Raw genomic sequence first — 19,727 nt, 5'->3', positions numbered from 1 at the left:
GGACATCTCCACACACCTGGGCTGTGTGGTGCTGGGGCTCTAACCCAGGGCAGCACTCGGGCAGAACTACTCCCTGGGATCATGTTGGGCTTTTTTCTAATGTCACCTGATTATGCATTGCCAGGAAGCATATGTCCCATCCCCCACCACCCCAGCTCATCAGCTCTCCTTTTGACTCTAAAATACAGTGCAGATTCCTAAGATAGCTTGTATTTTCTTTTCACTTGTCAATGGCTCCATTCTTTTTACCAGCTCTTGAATAAGTGAACAAATTTGTTACAAATCAGATGTCAAAGGTCCCCCTTTTTTTAATAATGAGGAATCTCCCCATTTAGTGATATTGGAGCTGTTTGAGAAAGCTGAAGCTTCCATCACCCCTAAGTGTGCCTGTTATCTGTTGGTTAAATACAATTGAATTGAATTTGACTGTATTTTCATTGTGTGTGTTTTTCCCTCTTAGGCTACGTTTAAAAGTGCTGCAGAGTGTCTGACAGATGGAACCGAGAGAAGCAGTCCAAAGATGCCCTTCACCCTCCTTTTAGTTTTCTTGGTTTAAAAAAAAAAATCCTTTTTTTCCTTTCATCAGACTTGGCAGCAGAGACACTTTCCTGTACAGGATGTTTGCCCAGCGTCTGCAGGTTATGTGCTCCCGCAGATAAGGACGGTGCCACTGGGAACCATCACAATGACGTGCCAAACTCACTACACCGTGTAATTGCAGAGAAGACTTTCCGATCCTGGCGTGCTTTCAAGTTTTGTATATATGCAGTAGACACAGAATTGTATTTGTGTGTGTGTGTGTGTTTTTAATATCTACTTGGTCCAAGGAAAGTTTATACTCTTTTGTAATACTGTGATGGTCTCAAGTCTTGATAAACTTTGCTTTGTACTACCTGTGTTCTGCAAACGTGACGACTCACGAACTAAGATCTCCATTCTGCACCTCTGCTGAATGACTTATCATCTTGCCACAGGATTCATATGAGAAACAAGTAGCCTGTGATCAATCTGCTGAGTAAATGGACTTGTGAAACTTTGGGGCAGAATAAGATTAAGTGCCAGCTTTGTACAGGTCTTTTCTATTATTTTTGTTGTTGTTTATTTTGTTATTTGCAAATTTGTACAAACACCTTAAAATGGTTCTAATTTCCAGATAAATGACTTTTGATGTTATTGTTAGAACTTGATCATTTTTGGAATAGATATTGAACTGTAATGTTTTCTTAAAACTAGAGTCTACTTTGTTACAGTGTCTGCTTGTAAATTTGTGAAATCAAAGGTATTTGGGGGCAGCATTCATAATTTTCACTTTGTATTTCTAACTGGATTAGTACCAATTTTATATGTGCTTCACTGGTTTGTACACTTTGGGATGCTACCTGATGATGTTTCTGACTAATCCTAAATCATTGTAATTAGTACTTGCATACGCAATGTTTCTGGCCCTGTTTGAGCAGGAAAGTGATGTATATTTACAGATACTTTGTGTTTTGTATGTAGAAGAATTTAATATGTTTTTATGTGTGTATTTTAAAGAAATGTCACCTGCTTCTATTACCCAGTGAATTGTGTGCAGCGCATAGCAGCAAGTCTTGAGGTGGGTGTCCCATGTCACGTTCTTATAGCTGCTGCTGGGAGGCCCTTCCAAACAGATGCCCTGTATCACATTGTCACAGTTCCCAAGGGGAGGCCACTGTGGACTGATGACTTGTTCCTTCAGGGACGCCTCCCGTCTGTAGGCCAGGAAAGGAGAACTTCACCTAGAATGACGTTCCCTTGTCTAGCTGGAGTTTTCCTCATCATCTGAGCTCTTGGTTTTCATCCAAGTTGGAGGTGGTTTTTTGGCTGTGTCCTGAAGAATCATGTCACTTCTCAGTCTCTGTCCCTGTTCTCTGCCTCTCAACAGTGTACACCTGAGGAGGACGTTTAAAAACAGGACTTGAGTGATTTATGTAGTGCTTTGTGTTCTTAACGACAGATAGTGGCTACCACATGGAATAGAACTAGTTAAAAATTGAGACAATAAACTCGAAAGCCAACCAGTATAAGTGTACATTTATTTTGAAATCTTGAGAATTTGCGAGGTGTTCTTGGCCTTGAGCAGCCTGATTTGTATCTCAGACATTAAACTTTAATACTCTCGTTACCTGTAACTGACAGATCCGAATAATTGGTTTTGCCTCCCATTCCATCCATCAACATTTCCAAGTCCTGTTGAGTGTCTGAAGCTACTGCACATTGAGGAATGTGTGTACAGCAGCAGCACCCCTCTTTGCCTTGAAGGCCTGGTTTCTGTACACAGCCCAAATCAGATCTGCTGGTTTAACGCGTTACTTATCTCCCCTCTGCCTAGTATTTCTTCTGTGCGCGTTAACAAGAAAACAGATATTCCTGATTTTCACAGTTGGTCAGCTTTCATAAGCCTCCCGCTGGGACTTTTGCTCGTTTTGTTTTGTTTTTGACTACTGCACCTCTGATCATCATCTTGGTTCGGCACTCTAAACAGGGCTCATCTTAGAAGCCTTAGTTCCTCGGTCAGAGCCTCCTACAATTGGAGTCGAACTTAATGGTGTCAAAGAACTTAGGTCTCCACTTTTCCTCTTTCCTGTGCCATTTCTTCGTTGCAGAAAGAGCCTCTGCATTTAATCATTCAACACAGAGGCAACTACAACCGTAATAATCAGTGGTAGATTTGCGGACATTGCTGAGTGACTTGGAGGTGTGTCTTCCTCCTGAAGCTGCATAAATCTCAGCCCTCAACTTCCTTAATGTTAAGATCATAACGTGAATGAATCATGTGTAGTTTTCTGGGGTACAGTGAAGTCCAGGAAAGACTTTGTGTCTCTTAAAAGCAAACATCGTGTGACCTCTGGGATTCCTCTCTGTATGAATGCTCACTTTCTAGAGTACCTGGTATATTATTGTACATGATTGCTTTGTGAAATGATTTCACCTATGCAGCCTTGGTTGATTTATTTCCTTTGGTTTGTACTGTTATTCAAAGCATACTGTATTATAGAGCTATTTGGATATTTTAAATATAAAGATGTATTGTTTCCATAATGTAGATGTATGGAATATATTTGAGTGATAAATGTTATGACATGGAGAGTTCTGTTTGGACAAACTGAGTCTAAATTAATTGCCAAATATAGTAAATCCTGGAATATAACGATAAGGGACAAAGACACTTAAAATGGAAACAGTTCCCCAAAGGTGTACAATTTGAACTTGTTCAACTGCTGAATATATGCCCCCCCCCAAAATAACCACCTTGGAATTCTTAGTTAACAACTCTTAAAAAGTTAACTGATCTTAAGTGAAAATTGTCTCCAGCTTCAACTGGAAAGTTATCATTCAGTGTAATGTGCATCGTGGTTGATGTACACAGAGCAGCCTGGCGCTGTGGCCAGCGGTAGCCATTAAGTTCCATCAGGATAGTCACACCCTCCCACACGTTACCACCTGAGCTGACTAACCATGCAGATTCCATGGTCCTGTTCCGATTCTGTCTGAGAAGTGCCTGATGATGATGATGACTTACAGATACAAGAACAATCTTTACTATAATTGTATAAAGCCATAAATGTACATAAATTATCTTTAAGTGGCTTGGTGTGTTTCTTTCCTTAGTGTTTGAAAGATGCTCTTGGTCAGGAATGTCTTTATGTAGCTACCAAAGCGCTTGAGTTAGACCTTGTCAATCCCGCTGCTAATGGTTTGTTCAGACCTGGCATTTCCTTTGGAGGAAAGAGGGAACCATCCCCGTACAACCAAACCATGATCCCTGATGTGAAGAAGTGCAATATGAAGTTAACAGTCTAGAGCAATGGTTCTTAGTCTGTGGGACATGACCCCTTTGGGGATCAAATGACCCTTTCACAGGGGTTGCATATTAAATACTTATTGTTGTGTGCTGTTTTACTCTTTTTGGCTTTTGGGGAGCCCACCACCCAGCTCCCAAATAAATTCCATACGAAAGCTTGCTTATTCTTAGTTATAAATGCCTAACCATAGCTTGGCTTGTTTCTAGCCAGCTTTTCTTAGCTTAAATTAGCCCCACTACCTTTTGCCTTGGCCTTTTATCTATCTTTCTTCTGTATGTCTTATTTTCTTTCTTACTCTGTGGGTGGCTGACCCCTGGTGTCCTCTCCTTGTTCTCTTGTTGCCTCTTTCTTCTCTCCTCGTTCTTCTCTCAGATTTCTCTCATCCTCTCTGCCTGCTAGCCCCGCCTATCTTTGCTCCTGCCTTGCTATTGGCTGTTCATCTCTTTATTAGGACCATCAGGTGCTTTAGACAGTAACACAGCTTTACAGAGTTAAATGCAGCATAAACAAAACTTACCCACCTAAAAATAACATTCCCCAACAATTTACATTACAATTAATAGCAGTAGCAGAATTATAGTTAAGAAGTAGTAACAAAATGTTATGGTTGGAGATCACCACAACATAAGGAACTGTATTAAAGGGCTGCGTATTTAGGAAGGTTGAGAACCACTCCCTGCTCTACAGAGTATGGCAGAATGGCATAAACCTTTAGTCCCTTTGAGGGGCAGAGGCAGGTGAATCTCTGAGTTACAGACTAGCCTGGTCTACATGGTTGGAATGCCTAGAACCTCATTTAGACTAGTAATTATAAATGTGTATATAACCTTAATACCAGACCGTGGACGGGGGACGGTCTGGGGAGATCATGGTCCTGGTTAGAGTGACGGGAGGTGATGTGACAGACACGACGGGTTTCCAAGGCCAGGGATCCCGAGTATGTATCTTGCCCAAAGAAGAGGATCTCAGTGGTTGCAGATCAAAGGTGTTTTGATGTATTTACTCTTTCAAAAATTGCCTAAGAAATGAACTAAGGTTTCAATTGACATAGTAAAGACTATATTTTAAAATAAGATTCTGATTTCCTTCTCTACCTTACAAGCAAATAGACGAGTTAAAGTACTGAAGAGATGGGTAATTCTAGTGTATGTTTAGACAGCGAAAGGTCAGGGTGGGGTTCCCCCCATCTCACAGCAGAACCGTTTCTTCTGAAGTGTGGTGGCCAAAAGCTCAGTGTGTAGAACAGAAAACAAAGCAATAATGAACATTATCTAAGCTGAGGCCCCCCTTTTTTTTAATAATCAAGTGAGATTTATTGTGGACCAGTGGTAGAAAACAATGTTAGTGCTATTCATAGGTTGGTTCCTAGAATAGTATGTAAGAGACTGTTACTAAAAAGTTTGCTTAATTTTTCTGTGGAGTCAAGTGCTAGCTGTTAATTACAGTTAGATTCTTTTTCATTCTTTTCAAATGTTATCAGGACAGTTAGCATCACCTTATCAATAATTAAATAAGCTAGGTTCCAATGTTTCCTTTAGCTTTGATTTCTTGATTATATCTCCAAATACGAAACAGCTGAGAGGCTCCTACAGCCCCCCACAGAGAAATTAACAGCGAACGAACTCCAATTTTGTGTGTAATTACAAGTGAGGACCTTGACCAAATAAACCGTGTAGCCATCAGCACGGTGAACTGAGCTGTACTGAGCTTCTCTACAGGTCTGGCCATATCAGCTAATCAGCACACACCAATCCCCATTTCATTACTGGAGCCCAGAAAAAACCTGTTTTGGGGACTGCTGGGTGGTTGTATAGCGGCCTCAATTTCTCCGGCAGCAACAACACTTTATCCATGAGTCGATGGTAGGAGGCTCGCAGGCAGCTGCCATCTCGGCAGCATCAGGATGAAAGTACCTAGGTAGGAGCGTTGCTGCGCCCTCATTCCTGGCTGACAAGGACAAAGGGCGGCTCCATCACTCTCTCCACAGCGCTAAGGGTCCACCTCGTCCTTCCCCCAGCTCTGCCAGACCCCGGGTCAAGCACCTAGATGCCTCACAGGGCCTAAGCTGAGGCTCTTGTGCACAAAAGCTTTTGATCTGGACAAATGGAGGCCTCCTTGATTGGTATAGCCTAACAGAACTCAGAAACCTGCTAGCTCCTTGTAACATTTAAGATCAGGCCCTAGGTAGACATTTCTTGTTAAGTGGCAGGACACAGGATTTTCAACAGCACTTAGGTCCTGTGGGTGAGAGATGACTGTAGAGTCTGTCTATCCTTATGTGCCTAGGGTTGCTCCTTGACCTGGGGACCAGTTACCCTACAGAACTCCGTTTTGGCTGTAGTTTCTCCATAGCTGAAATGACCTGTCACCGGTAGAGCTAGTTAATCTCACAGTAGTTGATATGGTTGGATTAGACAGGAGGGCTGAACTAGGATCTCTACAAAGTATGAATCTCCGAAGTCCATCACCTGCACACTGACCTTATGCCATCTGACCGTGCTCAGGACGGGTCTGTGAACCTATGGCTGGGCTCTGATAATGTAGCAGGGCTGCATACACTTAACTCATAGTACACGTAGAAACTACCGCTCCCTCTAGGTTTCCATTTCCCTCCCCTCTCCCCCGAATAATGAAAAACTAGAGACGGAACAACCCAAATAAAAGAAAAGGGGCTTCGGTGATAACCTGTATGTGTGGGCTGAAGGATGTTTTCAAGTTTATAATGCTGGGGAACGAGTGAAGGACAGGGAGAAGGTAATGTGTAGGGAGCCACAGCAGAAGAGCTGAAGGCCCAGTAGCCCCTTAACCCACAGTGCTGTGTCTGGAAGTTAGGAATTCTGTGTATGGGTCCTTGTAGACCATGTAGCGCTCGAGCCTCCTGACCTGCCGACTGCCGAGATTACAGGTTTGTGCCCTTATGCCCTGTGGGCTTCAGTGTCAGCTGAGAGGAAGTTCAGACTGAGGAAGCACTCACACTGCCCTCAGACATTCCTCACGAACTCATACTGATGGCCATTTTAAACCTTGAACTTGTTTCGAGTGTTCCGAAGCCCCAGCCACGAGAGTCTTGAGTGTCCTGGAAGTCACCAGCTGAAGGACGAGATTTACATCCTTCAGGAAGAGAGGGCAACTTTGCAGTAGACTTGTGGGCTTTGTTATGTAGCACAGGCTAGTTTAGAAGCCGTGATTCTCCTGCTTTAGCCTCCTGGGCGTTGGGGTTGCAGACGAGCCCTATTCAACCAGCCTTTGTAAGTCATTTCCATAAACTCTCCCAACAGCGTTCAGCATTCTCTCAGAAATGTATAGTGTTACTCAGAAATTTTTTTGCCGAAATAAACTGACAAGATTTTAGCTCAACAGTTTCAGAGAATTCCCTTCCTCCTGGCAAGGGAAATTCGGTCGGGTAAGAAGTAGAAGAGGGCTGGGCGGTGGGTGATGCATGCTTTTTTTAAAAAATATATATATTTATTTATGTATTATGTATACAGTATTCTGTCTGCATGCCAGAAGAGGGATCCTGATTGAATTACAGATGGTTGTGAGCCACCATATGGTTGCTGGGAATTGAACTCAGGACCTCTGGAAGAGTAGCCTGTGAAGCACGCTTTTAATCCCAGGCAGAGGCGGACTTATCTCCGAATTCAAGGTCAGCCTGGTCTACAGAGTGAGTTCCAAGACAGCTAGGACGGTTTCATAGAGAAACACTGTCTTGGAAAACAAAAAACAGCAACAACAAAAAAGCCTGGTTTTGCTAGTTTTCCCTTCCCATTTTATATATGCTGGATCCCCAGCTCCTGAGATGGTAGTGCCCGTTTGGAGCAATCTTCTTCCTGCAAATCCTGTAATGGCGCTCACAGACACAGCCGGAGAGACATGCTTCGCTGATGTTAGTTGATTCTAAATGTGCAGCTTGTGTAGTGATGACAGAACCCCAACCAGGCCATGGGCATGCCAGGCAGGAAGAGCTCCACCAGTGTGAGTGACTACCACTCACAGCCAATCCCAAGTGATGTGAAATTCCGTCACATTGATGGAGATTAACCGTCACTATGTAAATAGGCGCCATGTTGGGTTCTTAGAGTTGCTGGAGTTTCTGTGGTCTTGGGCCTTTTAGTTTACTGAAATTTTGGCCTGAATGAATTGACCAGCCAGCTGTTGAGAGTACCTTTTTAGTAGACCGTTTTGGACTAGCGTTCTCTAACTGATGAACTGAGACAGAGGTCTCTTTGCACTTAAGTGCTTGACATCGGATACACCAGAGATGCCTGTTAATCTGGAAACACCTGGGACATCTACATAAAAGAAAAAAGTGTGATGCTTGGGTAGTGACTTTCTGCTGGTGGATAGGTGACCTGCTTCAGGTTTGCTATAAGGGTTAACAAGGCTGAAGTGTCTTCCAGAGACTTCCTGTGTCAGGGAGAAAGACTGGGTACTAATTGGCTTTACCTTAGGTCATGGTAGACTTCAGGGATTTGTTTCCTTAGTGGGCCCCTGGGATGGCCTGCATCTCTCCACATTCTAAGTGGGAAAGTTGACTGGCTTCTAGGTTCATTTCCAGTGTTTTCTAGGCTCTCATTTGCTGCCTCCACCTTGAGAAAGGGATTGTGTAAACGATTTACCATACCCATACTCAAGTACAATTTAATCGGCTCATACTGTCTTGGGGACTCTAGAAGTGCTAGTTATGAACTATAAACCTGTTACATCCCAGTTATGGAGTAGTGGTGTTTATTACCCAAAAAGTTTCTCACTGTGGGCCTGTGCTAGACATTTGGGGTCTCTTCGGCCCTCGCTGCCATCTAGAGTAGACTTGGGGTCTCTATCCCTATATGACCTCTCCTGGTAGTTCTTTCATACAATAGGGAACAAGGAGAAAAGGACTGATACAGGGTCACTGTGGGCTGTGGAGATCTGTGCACCTTCCCCAGAACTTGGGAGCTTTGCATGCTCATTTTAAATAATTACCAACAGTTCAGTTGTATGTGCCTACTATTAAACTACCTGTATGTCAGCTGAGAAAGGAGTTTGGGACCAGCTTGGGCAGCAATGTGGTCCTGCTTCCTACAACAAAAACCAATGATGTCGTTTTGCCAAACTCAATTGGCTTGATGGAACTGCCATTGAAGATACTGGTTATTTTTTAATTATTGCGTGTCTTCTGTGTTGGTGTGTGTATAACAAGCACATGAATGTAGAGCGGGCCTTTACCAGCACACACCACTGACTGGGAGTAGGAAGGTATCGGGACCAGTGGTTTGGGTGGCCCAGATTTGGGAGACTGAAAAGGAGGGGCTGAGAACCAGAGAGAGGGTGGAGAGCATGGTTGAGGCAGCAGGGAGGTAACAGACCTCCACTGCACATCAGCAGGTCGAAGAATGCTAAGACTTTAAGTTTGGGTATCGTTGACCAGTTAGATAGCAAAAGCAGCCAAGGGGGTGGAGGGTATACCTTTCGTGTACTAGAGCCTTTGGTTGGGAGAGAAACCTGTGTGAAATTGCAGGTGGATGACCGACTGGGAAAGGTACACAGTGAGGTAGCTAGTTGATAAAAGCATCACACATGACTTTACTGTAAAGGTGGGACGGGAGGAAGTCTTTGGAATCAGAATATACAAAAGGCTGCCAGTTCTGTTGAGATTGATTATCTGAAATGGGATTACATCATATCTTGCTAGAGTTACTGTGCTAATTAATAAATGAATTAACCCCTGCCCCATCACAATGACCTATACCTTTAAAATTAGAATTGGCCAAACATTCTGGTATGCCCCAAACAGGCTGTTGGCTGTATGTTCATCATACAAACAAACAAAAACCACTTGTATTAAGGTCCTCCTAGAACCTCCACAAACAGTGGGTGTGCTAGGAGACTCCATGGGATAGATGAAAAGACATAAAAGTCCTACTAAGACGTTGCTGTGGATGGAAGGGTTATTTGGAGAAGGAATGTTAGCCTGAGACCTCAACCCATGCTATGGTTTAAACGTTTGTGTGCCCTTTCTAAAGTCACAAGTTTGAATCCCAGCCCTCACCGTCATCACACTAGGAGGTGCAAGCTTTAGGAGGTGTTAGATCATGGTGATAATGGTGACAGGACCCTCAGAAATGGGGTTTAGTTGATCTCACGAGACCAGATTTGTATCTTTTTGCTTGTTTGTTGTTTTGGGACAGGGATTCTCAATGTAGCCCTGGCTGTCCTGGAACTCAGTATGTATGCCAGTCTGGCCTTGAACTCAGAGATCCTTGTGCCTCTGCTTGCCAAGTGCTGGGATCAAAGGTGTGTGCCACCGCCACCCAATGCAAATGCGTATCCTAGCTAACTGTCTTTTTAAATCACATTGTGTGTGTGTGTTCATGCATTGGTTCTCTTAGGAATCAAACACTTGCTGTCAAGCTTGGCAGCAAGTATCTGAACCCTCTGGATCTTCTTGGCAGTCCCAAATTTGTATTGTTTATAACCCTGCAGCCTGTAGCATATTATGACAGCGCAAGTAGACAGGGCCTTATACCAAGGCTCTCCCGCATTTTTTCTACATCTATTTCCACCATATCCATAAATCACAGCCATTCCCTCTTACGCCTCTGTCCCTGCTAGAATGTCTCTTATCTGGACTGCTGTCCCCCTCCCTCCCCTAGTAGTCAAGGTCTCGTCCTAAACAGGAACCAAACCCCTCATAGTAGCTAAACAGGTTAGCTGGCTGAGTACAGGACCTTTTTCCGAATACAAGCCTGTAGCTGTATTTACCTCTGGACGTACAGCAACAGCAGCAACAGCAGCAGCAGCGAGCCTCAGTGGTCGCCCCAGGGCATCCCACCAAGTCGGGGCCAGGCCTAATGGACTGGGTCACACCCTGGCTCCCAGTGAGTCTACAGCAACTGCCAGTGTACTTGACCCTGGACACAGCCAAAGACATTCCTCCTTGGTGAGCCAGTCTGTGTCTGCCAACATGCAGCAAATTAAACACAGAACAAGAAACCAGAACTATTTTGACAAGTCTGGAGCTGCAATCCACTTCGTTCCACCAAGGAAAGAGCAAATGGAAAGGAGGGGGGCAACCAAAGATGGCCTGGCTAGAAGGGGCCCTTGCCCGTCTTCGGCTAGCCACCCCCTTTGCCGTAGAGCTTGACTTTAGTATCAAGGGCAACCAGCCTTTTGTTTGGCTCTCATCTCTAAAATTGCTATTGGCAATGTCTGGGCAGTGAGTGTCAGTTCATACGCTGCCTCTGCAGAAACAAGTTGTACTGTCCCTGGCCCTGTTGCATCCTCCAAGTGAAAAAGAGGCAGGTGGCTACCCTTCATTGACGCCTTTCCGCATTCCACCTGGGAAAGACGTAAACACTACCAATTTGTAGCTTTACTTTTTTTTTTTAACATTTCTTTCATGTGAGACTATGCGTATGAGTGTGTGCCATGGGTGTACCATCTTTATCTGCTGAGTCATCCTGCTGGCCCCATGTCTAGTGTCTGTCCAGTGTTCTGGTTCCTGTACCTGTCTCCAGCCGAGAGTAGAAAAATAGAAAGATTTTTATTTTTTAAATATCCTGCAACATTTGGAAGTTCAAATATTGTTTTCGTATTTTAAAATAAAATATTAGGGGTAGAGGGATTGATTTTCCTTCGCCAGGTTCCCCTTTAAAATCTACCCACTCCCACACAGGCACAAATACCTACATGTGGCAGTTACCAAGTTAGGATGAAACATACCCCGGATAGAAAATTTTATTTATTCTTATAAACATATCCAAGACCTCAGAAGTTCTGAGAGGTTTGTGGGCTATATTTTAAGTCGGTATCATCTTTTAAGTTTCTAGTGCCTTCGACTCATTTGTGAAGGGGTGATTCTTCAATACCATATTCTATAAAAAGCATAGGTAACAGTTTTCAAAACCCTGGGTGGAGCCGGCTAGAAGCACCCCAGCTGTCCAGAATCTCATCTGATGACCTGAAAGTGCTTTTGGAGGAAAACAAGAACCTGGGCAATTGTCCTTGGCTTTTGTAAGGCAATCGCATGATAAAAAACTAGATGGCTAGCAATAATTCTGCTATCACTCAGCTGCTGGCAGGGATAGGGTGAGCAAAGAAGACACGAAAACTGCTTACTTGGAGCGCTCAGCCACACCACTCTCAAACCTTCGTGGAGCAAATGCCTCCGTTGGTCATTCGCGAGTGACTATAAAAAGACTGGAATGTTCCCAGGCTCTATATTCTGTTGGGTAATACTTTCAAAGTCTGTGTATTTTATTTGATTCCACAGTTTCTACAAATTTACCCATCTTCCCGATATTGGACCTGAGTGTTGGCTATCTAGTGTAAACTTCATGAATAAAAACTCAGTCTCCTAGAGACAATGATCCCCCTTTGAGGAATAGAATTTTCAATGTTCTTTGACAGCAAAAGTGTTCACATTGGCCTGGGTCCCTGAGGTGCTTCTCGGACTTCCTTTCGCCAGTGGACGTCAGCGCTCTGAGAGACAGCTCTTGATTTCGCCTTGGGTGTCAGAACACGGGAGACAGCTGCAGCTTGCTCAGGGAGGTCCTTCACCTTTGTAGATTTCAGAGGAGGAATTTCACAAAACTGAAATATTTGCAAGCAAGGCTGGCCGTTGTCCAACAAAAAAAAGTAAACATTGGAATTGGATGTTTCTCTGCAAGATATGCTGATGTCTTTATTTTCCCGGGGCTGTTCCAAGAATTCAGTATTTTACTAATGGTAAAAAGCGAATGGGGGCTGGCAAGATGGCTCGGTGTAATAAGGCATCTGCATGAAAGGACTCATAACTTGTGTATGATCCCTAGAGCCTCCATAAAAAGAGAAAGAGCCAACTCCTCAGTTGATCCCCATGTGCACAGGTACCTACACACATGCCTCATATGCACACAGTAACAATGCGTAAGAGTTTCATAAGTGAATGGATTACTAGCGAAGACTTTTTCTTCACAGTGTAACATGAGGGGGCTGGCTTGTTGGGGTATCTGTCCCGCCCGGTACCCCACAGCCGGCAAACCCCAAAGGAAAAAATTACACACAGGACTCCATAAGATTACAAACTGATTGGCCCATTAGGTCAGGCTACTTATTAGCTCTTATAACTTATGTTACCCCATTATCCTTATCTACGTTAGCCATATAGCTTGGTACCTTTTTCAGCTGGGCAAGTTACATGCTGCCTCTTCGGTGGTCTGTGCAGGAGTGGCTGAGGGAGCTTTTTCCTCCCTAGCCTTATCCTATTTTCATTGCCCCACCTCTACTTCCTGTCTGGTTGACCCGCCTATACTTCCTGCCTGGCCAATCAGCATTTTCTTAAAATACATGATTGACAGAGTCCAGATAATTCTCCCTCACCATCACGGGGCTTCCTGATTTTAGTGGCACTTTCCACTTGTCCAAGGGAACCAGGTTCAATTCCACGGTCCCCTCATCTTCCCTCTGAAGAGAAAAGATGAGTTCGGACCCAATTATCCTGAACCACAGACAGTGAAACCCTCGTCCTAGGGTATCATGAAGGTGACCTAGGACTCTAAGGAAACTGGAAATCATACAGGATGGCTCACAAGACATGGGAGGATTCAAAAAACTGCAAATTCAAGGGTACGGTCCCTGGACCTGTGGAATCACCCTTTTGGATGGGAGCATGGTGGGACAGGTATCTGTTGTATACCAGATGATTTTTGTGAACACTAAAGTTTCTAATGCAGGCAGAAGTTCTGTAACTAACGTGTTCTGTCATCTCATGTGTTTATCCATCCCTCCTTCCAGCCCTCCGACAAGCAGCTTGACTTACCCAGTGCCTGCTGTATACCAGTTCAGCAGCCACAGATTCTCTATGCACTGAGCCAGGTAGATATGTTCAGTATTCTTGTAGAGCTCGTGACTGTCCACTTCTCTTTGAATATGTGCTCCAGTTTGGCAGACAAAAAAATGTCAGGAAGTAGCCAGTTAAAATAGACTACTTGAACCAGGTGTGGGGAGAGCACTTACTTGTAATCCCCACACTCAGGAGGGAGACTGAAGCAGAGAGACTGAAGCAGTTTACAGCCAGCCTAGATTACATAGATCCCTTGTCTTTTAAAAACGGGGGGAGGGCGGGGGGGGGGGAGAAAGTGGGGGGGGAGGAAAAAATTGACCAGTTGAATCGAGTAAATATTGGGTTCTTACCTGAGTGGTGGACAGCTTGGCCTCTAGCTTGTCAGGAGCTTGGAAAAGCGCCAGGTCTGTAATGACGTCAATAACACGGATAACACTGTGAAGCAGTATGGAAGCTGTCTGAACTGAGAGCTGGCCCATCTGAGACAGGTGGCTACGTGGCTGAGCCAAACACATCCCAATCTGAGAACAGTAACAGGTCAGAACGTGAAGATTTTGTTTCTCATCAGAAATGAACTCCCCACCCCCTGCTTGGACAAGGCTGCTCACCAATGTAAGATCTTCCAGGGAATGGAGCTGGGAGGAGCTTTGTTCATGTCTGGTTGAGACCCCTACCTATCCCAGCCCTGTAGGAGCTGTCTGGGAAACACCGAACACTCCGAGACAGTGACAGTTCACCTAGGTGGTGTGGCAAGCTCACCACTATGACACACTAGTGAACATTCTCAGTCGCTGGAAATTGCCTAGTTTTTTGTTTGTTTGTTTTCTATTTTATTTGTAAAGTGTGTCCCAAAATAGGATATAAATCAATCTTTCTTGTAAAGTCAGAAACATATCCAATACAACCTGACCTTTTCTCATGACTCAGGGTCATCATTAGAAACATAGGTGATTGGGCTCTTGGTGCCCAGCATGCTGGGAGCTGTTCTCCCTCTCCCCTCCCTCCCTCCCTCACTCTGTCCTTTCTTTCTTCCCTTCTGCTCCCTCTCTCTTCTACCTCTTCTTTCTGCTTTCTTACTCCTTCCTTCCTGACACTCGTTATTATTGGAAAATGGCATATGCATTTTGTTTTCACTGGTAATATACATTAACTACATATTAATTGGTTTCACTGTGAGATTTATTATGGGAGATTTCAAACATAAACCAAAAAAGAGAATAAAAAGTACAATGAGAGATTGGGGTGCAGCTCAGTGGTAGAGCATTTGCTTACGTTCTAGAGGCCCTGAGTTTGATCCCCAAGGTGTCTCTCACACGCACAGTGTAATGTAGACTCCTCACAAAGGCTGAGTAATCACTGACTCGTAGCTAGACTTGATTCATAACTTTTTACATTTAGCACTAGTTTGTCTTGAAGAAAATATGTAATTTCCCCTATAAGTACAGACTCAAATGTAGGAAGTATTCTATAATATATAATGATTAAGGTGCTTCAAAGTGTTAGAGTATGTTTGCATGTAAATTGCATACAATCAAATCTTTAAAACTTAAATATAGTATTGAGTCATTTGGACAACTGCAAATCAAGTTACATTATATTTTCCTTGGCCCTTCTCTATGCCTCTTTATTGTATCCTCACACAGCCTTTGGGCCTTGACTTGACTAGGGACATCAAGGGAATGGAATAAAACCATACATGTGGACACATGGGCAGAAAAGCTGGAATCAGGTGAATTGGACTTTCTAATGGAGAAGTCTCAGCACCACGGAAGCTCAGTATGGCTTATATTACATAGACTATATACACATATATACATATGTGTATACATATATGTATACACACACACACACATATATATATATATATATCAAGGAGGCAGGGCTGTTTCACACAGCTGGACAAGTAGGTGGGTTTTTTCCATATAGATAAGCACAGAGGCAGGTTTACTAATCTCAGTAGGAGCAGTCCCTACAGGGCACCATTCTCAAGCCATAATACGGGGTGTCGGGGAGAGCTGTGGTGGACGTTTTCTGCACACACTCTCAGGGGCGGCACATGGACCAGAGGAAAGCTTTGCAATCTCTCTGAGCCTCAGAAGCCTCATGCCCTGGGCCAGGGAGCTTTGCCATTCCGACGGGGACGAAGCTTTGAAGTCCTTGCTCATGTCCACAGTACACATTCACGCAGCCCTTCCTCTGCTCCCCACTTCCCTGTCAGTCGGTCACAGTTACTGAGAATCAAGCACTGATCTGACTTCAGCTTCTAAATACTTTGCCTATTTTAGAGATTGAGTTGTCTTTGTATTTTAATCAAATTCTTTGAGACAAGGTTTTTCTGTGTGGCCCTGGCTGGAAGTCTCTCTGTAGACCAGGCTGGTCTAGAATTCAGAAATCTGCCTGCCTCTGCCTCCCAAGAGCTGGGACTAAAGGTGTGCACCATCATGCCCAATCAAGGAGGTCTTTATAGAAGAGAATAGATGTTAGGTGTTGAAATGTAGAGATAGTAGAGATTTTATTTATATATTATACATATTCAGATATAGGGGACCACATATTTCCTTTAAATATGCTACATAGTTTCTTGACAGTGTCTTTTGGTTTGTTTGTTTGCTTGTTTTGTTGTTGTTGAGACAGGCTTTCCCTGTGCACCCCAGGCTGGTCTTGAACTGGTGTTTCTCCTGTCTCAGCCTTCTGAATGCCATAATTACAGGCTTGGACCACCATGCCTGGCTTAGTCTCAGCTTTTTTCAAGAAAAGCCCAAAGTGTTTTGTGAATGGAGATGGTGGAAGCACGTGTTATCATCCCTCTCATGTATGATCTCCATGGCAACTGGTCATGGTTGTTCCCTAAGGGTTATAAAATAGTGGTTCTAATCCACTCATTTCTTCCAGCTTTATCCACGGAAACCTTCCGGAAGCAGACTTTCCTGAAACAACAATTAGATGCCTGTGAACTCATTCAAGTTTGTTTGTTTGTTTGTTTTTCGATATAGGGTTTCTCTGTAGCTTTGGAGCTTGTCCTGGAACTTGCTCAGTAGACCAGGCTGGTCTTGAACTCTCAGAGATCCACTTGCCTCTGCCTCTCGAGTGCTGGGATTAAAGGCGTGTGCCATCACTGCCCAGTCTCACCCAATTTTAGCTTCGGGATTGCAGGTGTTTTTGAAGCTCCTACTCTGTTTTGTTTCTGTTGTGTGTAAGGTCTCTCTCAGTCTTCCCTGGGGCTGGGCTGTGGTATGTACACTACTATGTTTTTGCCAGGTGCTAACCCGAGCGCTCACTGAATCCACTCAGCAGATCCTCAGAGGTGCCATTTGTACTTACAGGCCCTCGTGGCTTTTTTTCCAAGGTAGCTGGTCTAGCTTTGATCTTTTGTGTGGGTTTCTTCAGGCTACTGTCTCCAGTGTGGATTCCAGGAAGAGCCCCCTTCTTCTTAAACTTCTTACATTTGAAATAAAATTTTTTCAACTCTCAAATGCCTTTCTCTGTGCAAAATAATAGGAAGCCAGGATAAACACTCAAATAATAGGATGTTGATTATTCCCTTTAAAGTTGAAAGAGAAGGGCCACAGTTGGTGCATGAGTAATAAGTACCACGTCTCTTTGCTTACGGAGTCAAGCCAAAAGCTTAAACAGGCCATTTGCCCCTCACAAAGGCTCCATTTCCTCCTCAGCAGAACAGGAGAGAAATAACACAGGGTCATGACTTTGAGTCAAAAAGTGCTATCCTCTATAGGCTAACCGAAGACAGCTCTGGTAGCTATGGGAGTCATAACTGCTTCCAAATGGATGTGGTCGAGCAGCACTCTAGAGAACACACCCTGCCTGCGGAGAGTTCCCATCTTGCCTCCTTTGTGGCTTCACGGCTTTTAAGAGGAAGTGATCTAAGTGACTAGATATTTGAAGGAAATTATTAGGCAGAATACTTAAAATTATCTTTGATTTAGAAGAAAGTGTTGAGGACTCTGAGAACTAATGAGTACATGCTACATACCAGTCCCTTTCCAGGGACCTGTGTGCAGGGGCGTGTGCCAGCCAGCTGGTTCCAAGACAGATGTTTCCTGCTCTTTTTTGATGACATAGGATGTGTGTCTATGTATTTTTATATTCTGCCCGTGTCCCTTGATTCTCTTCCATAAGAGTGTCTCTTAACTATCCAGCCATTTCTAAGTTTTTGTATATTCATTCAGCCATAATTTTATTTCCCCTTCAAACTTCACTGAGGACTACCGTGGGCTTTTCTGGAGATATTGCTGTTTTTTAGTGAGCATTGCCCACCTCAGTTATTTCGCCTGGAGATGTTGTTTAACCTGGAGTGGTTCTGTATCCCAGGTTACTAGGGGACAGTCCCAACTTGGGCTTTTGTCTCATTGCAATTATGAATAAGTACTTTATTTTTTAAATTATGCATTTATTACCAGTAGGGTCACACACCCACCACAGCATACTTATGGTAGTTAGAGACAACCTTATGGAATTGGTTCTTTCCTACCTCTCTGTAGATTCTGGTGATGGAGCACAGGTCTCTGGGCTTACAGGACAAACACCTTTACCTCCTCAGCCATCTGTCCAGTTGCCATCTTTTTCTTTCATAAATGTCCTGGTTTAAATCACAAATCACTGGCACCCTCATTAAACAAAACAGTTACCCCGGCCAGGCATGCTAATGGCAGCAGTAGGGTCCAGAGGAAAATGAGGGTGGCAGTCATCAGGTTGTAGAGGTGGCTTCCTGGCTACTCCTAAATAAATAGGTTACTTTTATGAGGTCCCACAGCTGCCCCTCTCTGATAGGGAGAGCAACGTTGTGAATGACAGTCTGATCTTAGTCCACATGTGACTTGGAATAACTAGGAAACATGGTTTTTCTTATCTGGATCCACTCCATGCTGCCGATTCCAAATCCTACCAGCCTGTCTCTGTGGATATGAGTTCGTACCCTATAGCAGGAGACTAGACATTCATGACCTGATACAATATTCTAGAACCTTTTGGCCTAGCCACAAAAAGAATATATTTGGAGTCAATCCAGGCATGGTGATAAACATTAGTAACCCCAGGATTTGGGAAGCTGAGGCAGGAGGACCTCAACACATTAGAGGCACTCGTGGGCTACAGAGTGAGTTCCAGGCCTCAGAAATATAATGAGACCTTGTCTCCAACAACTTTTTGTTGTTCAGAGCTTAAAATGTATAGAAACGTTATCACTTAGGAGAATCAACTAGGCTACGACATAGTGTGAAGGACAGTCCAACTGAAAGACCAGGAAGACATGATTCCTACCTTCCAAAACTTTACAACAAGGACTGCAAGTGTAGTGTGGTAGACGGTCGTTAAGTCAACCCTTAGCTCTGCAGAAAGAAAAAAAGATTAAAAGCTCCTAATTAAATTGCCACTGACAAAGTAAGACTCTAGCAGAAAGTGGGAGACTAATCAGAGCAGCTATTAATCCCACAGACGGAGAGCAAAGACCACTGACCCAAAACAGGGCCAGATTAACTAAGGCAAGCTTCGTTCCTGTAATGGACTGCCTTCTCCTAAGATGAGGTTCAAGATACCAACAGTGTACATGGGGAAGAAAAAGGATTTTATAGCTTAGGAGTAGGGGTTTCCAAGTGAGGATTTGACTGACAAGAGGCGGGGCTACAGAAGCAGAACATGAGCATAATAAATTGTTCGTAAACCTCCTGAAACAAAGACTTGGTTGCACAGTGGGTGTAACCCGGTAATCGTAATCAATTTTTGAAACAAAGACATGATTGTAATTCCCTGAAGCAGGCAGTACAGAACCATTTGTAGTTAAGGTTTCAGGTGGGGCAGAGCCCAGTCCTTGAGAAACAGATTTAACCATAAAGAGGAACAAATCTAGTTTTTTGGGTCTTTTGTTTGTTTGTTGTTTGTTTATAAGATGGCTTTCAAGCCCAAAATGGAGGCAGGCTGGTTTTTCATCCCCCCCCCCTTGTCTTATGTCCTTGATACGGTCTTAGCATTTTTTTTTAATCTGGGGGAAAACAAAATTTGTAATGCATCAAAAGATGCATGGCCCATCCATAAATTATACCTGTTTTTGTTTATTAGACTGAACAAATCTCTATTTTGTC

At 43.8% G+C, this 19,727-nt stretch overlaps 1 protein-coding gene and 1 pseudogene across 1 annotated transcript in view; one reads left to right on the top strand and one right to left on the bottom strand.

The window, feature by feature from the left end:
* Positions 1-3,612, top strand: part of Foxo1 (forkhead box O1) — an 83,653-nt gene extending 80,041 nt beyond the window's left edge. The window contains exon 3 of the mRNA XM_048424938.3: positions 461-3,612. The gene's annotated coding sequence lies outside the window, so the exon portion shown is untranslated. The remainder of the gene's footprint in view (positions 1-460) is intronic.
* A 1,730-nt stretch (positions 3,613-5,342) lies between these two features.
* Positions 5,343-14,287, bottom strand: LOC146890062 (mitochondrial pyruvate carrier 2-like; annotated as a pseudogene).
* Between the last annotated feature and the right edge of the window lie 5,440 nt (positions 14,288-19,727).

Source organism: Myodes glareolus, chromosome 20 (assembly GCF_982192425.1).
Source record: "Myodes glareolus chromosome 20, mMyoGla1.1, whole genome shotgun sequence".
NCBI classification, from domain to species: Eukaryota; Metazoa; Chordata; class Mammalia; order Rodentia; family Cricetidae; genus Myodes; species Myodes glareolus.
The sequence above is the reverse complement of the archived record's forward strand: the minus strand, read 5'-3'. Positions and strand labels throughout refer to the sequence as shown.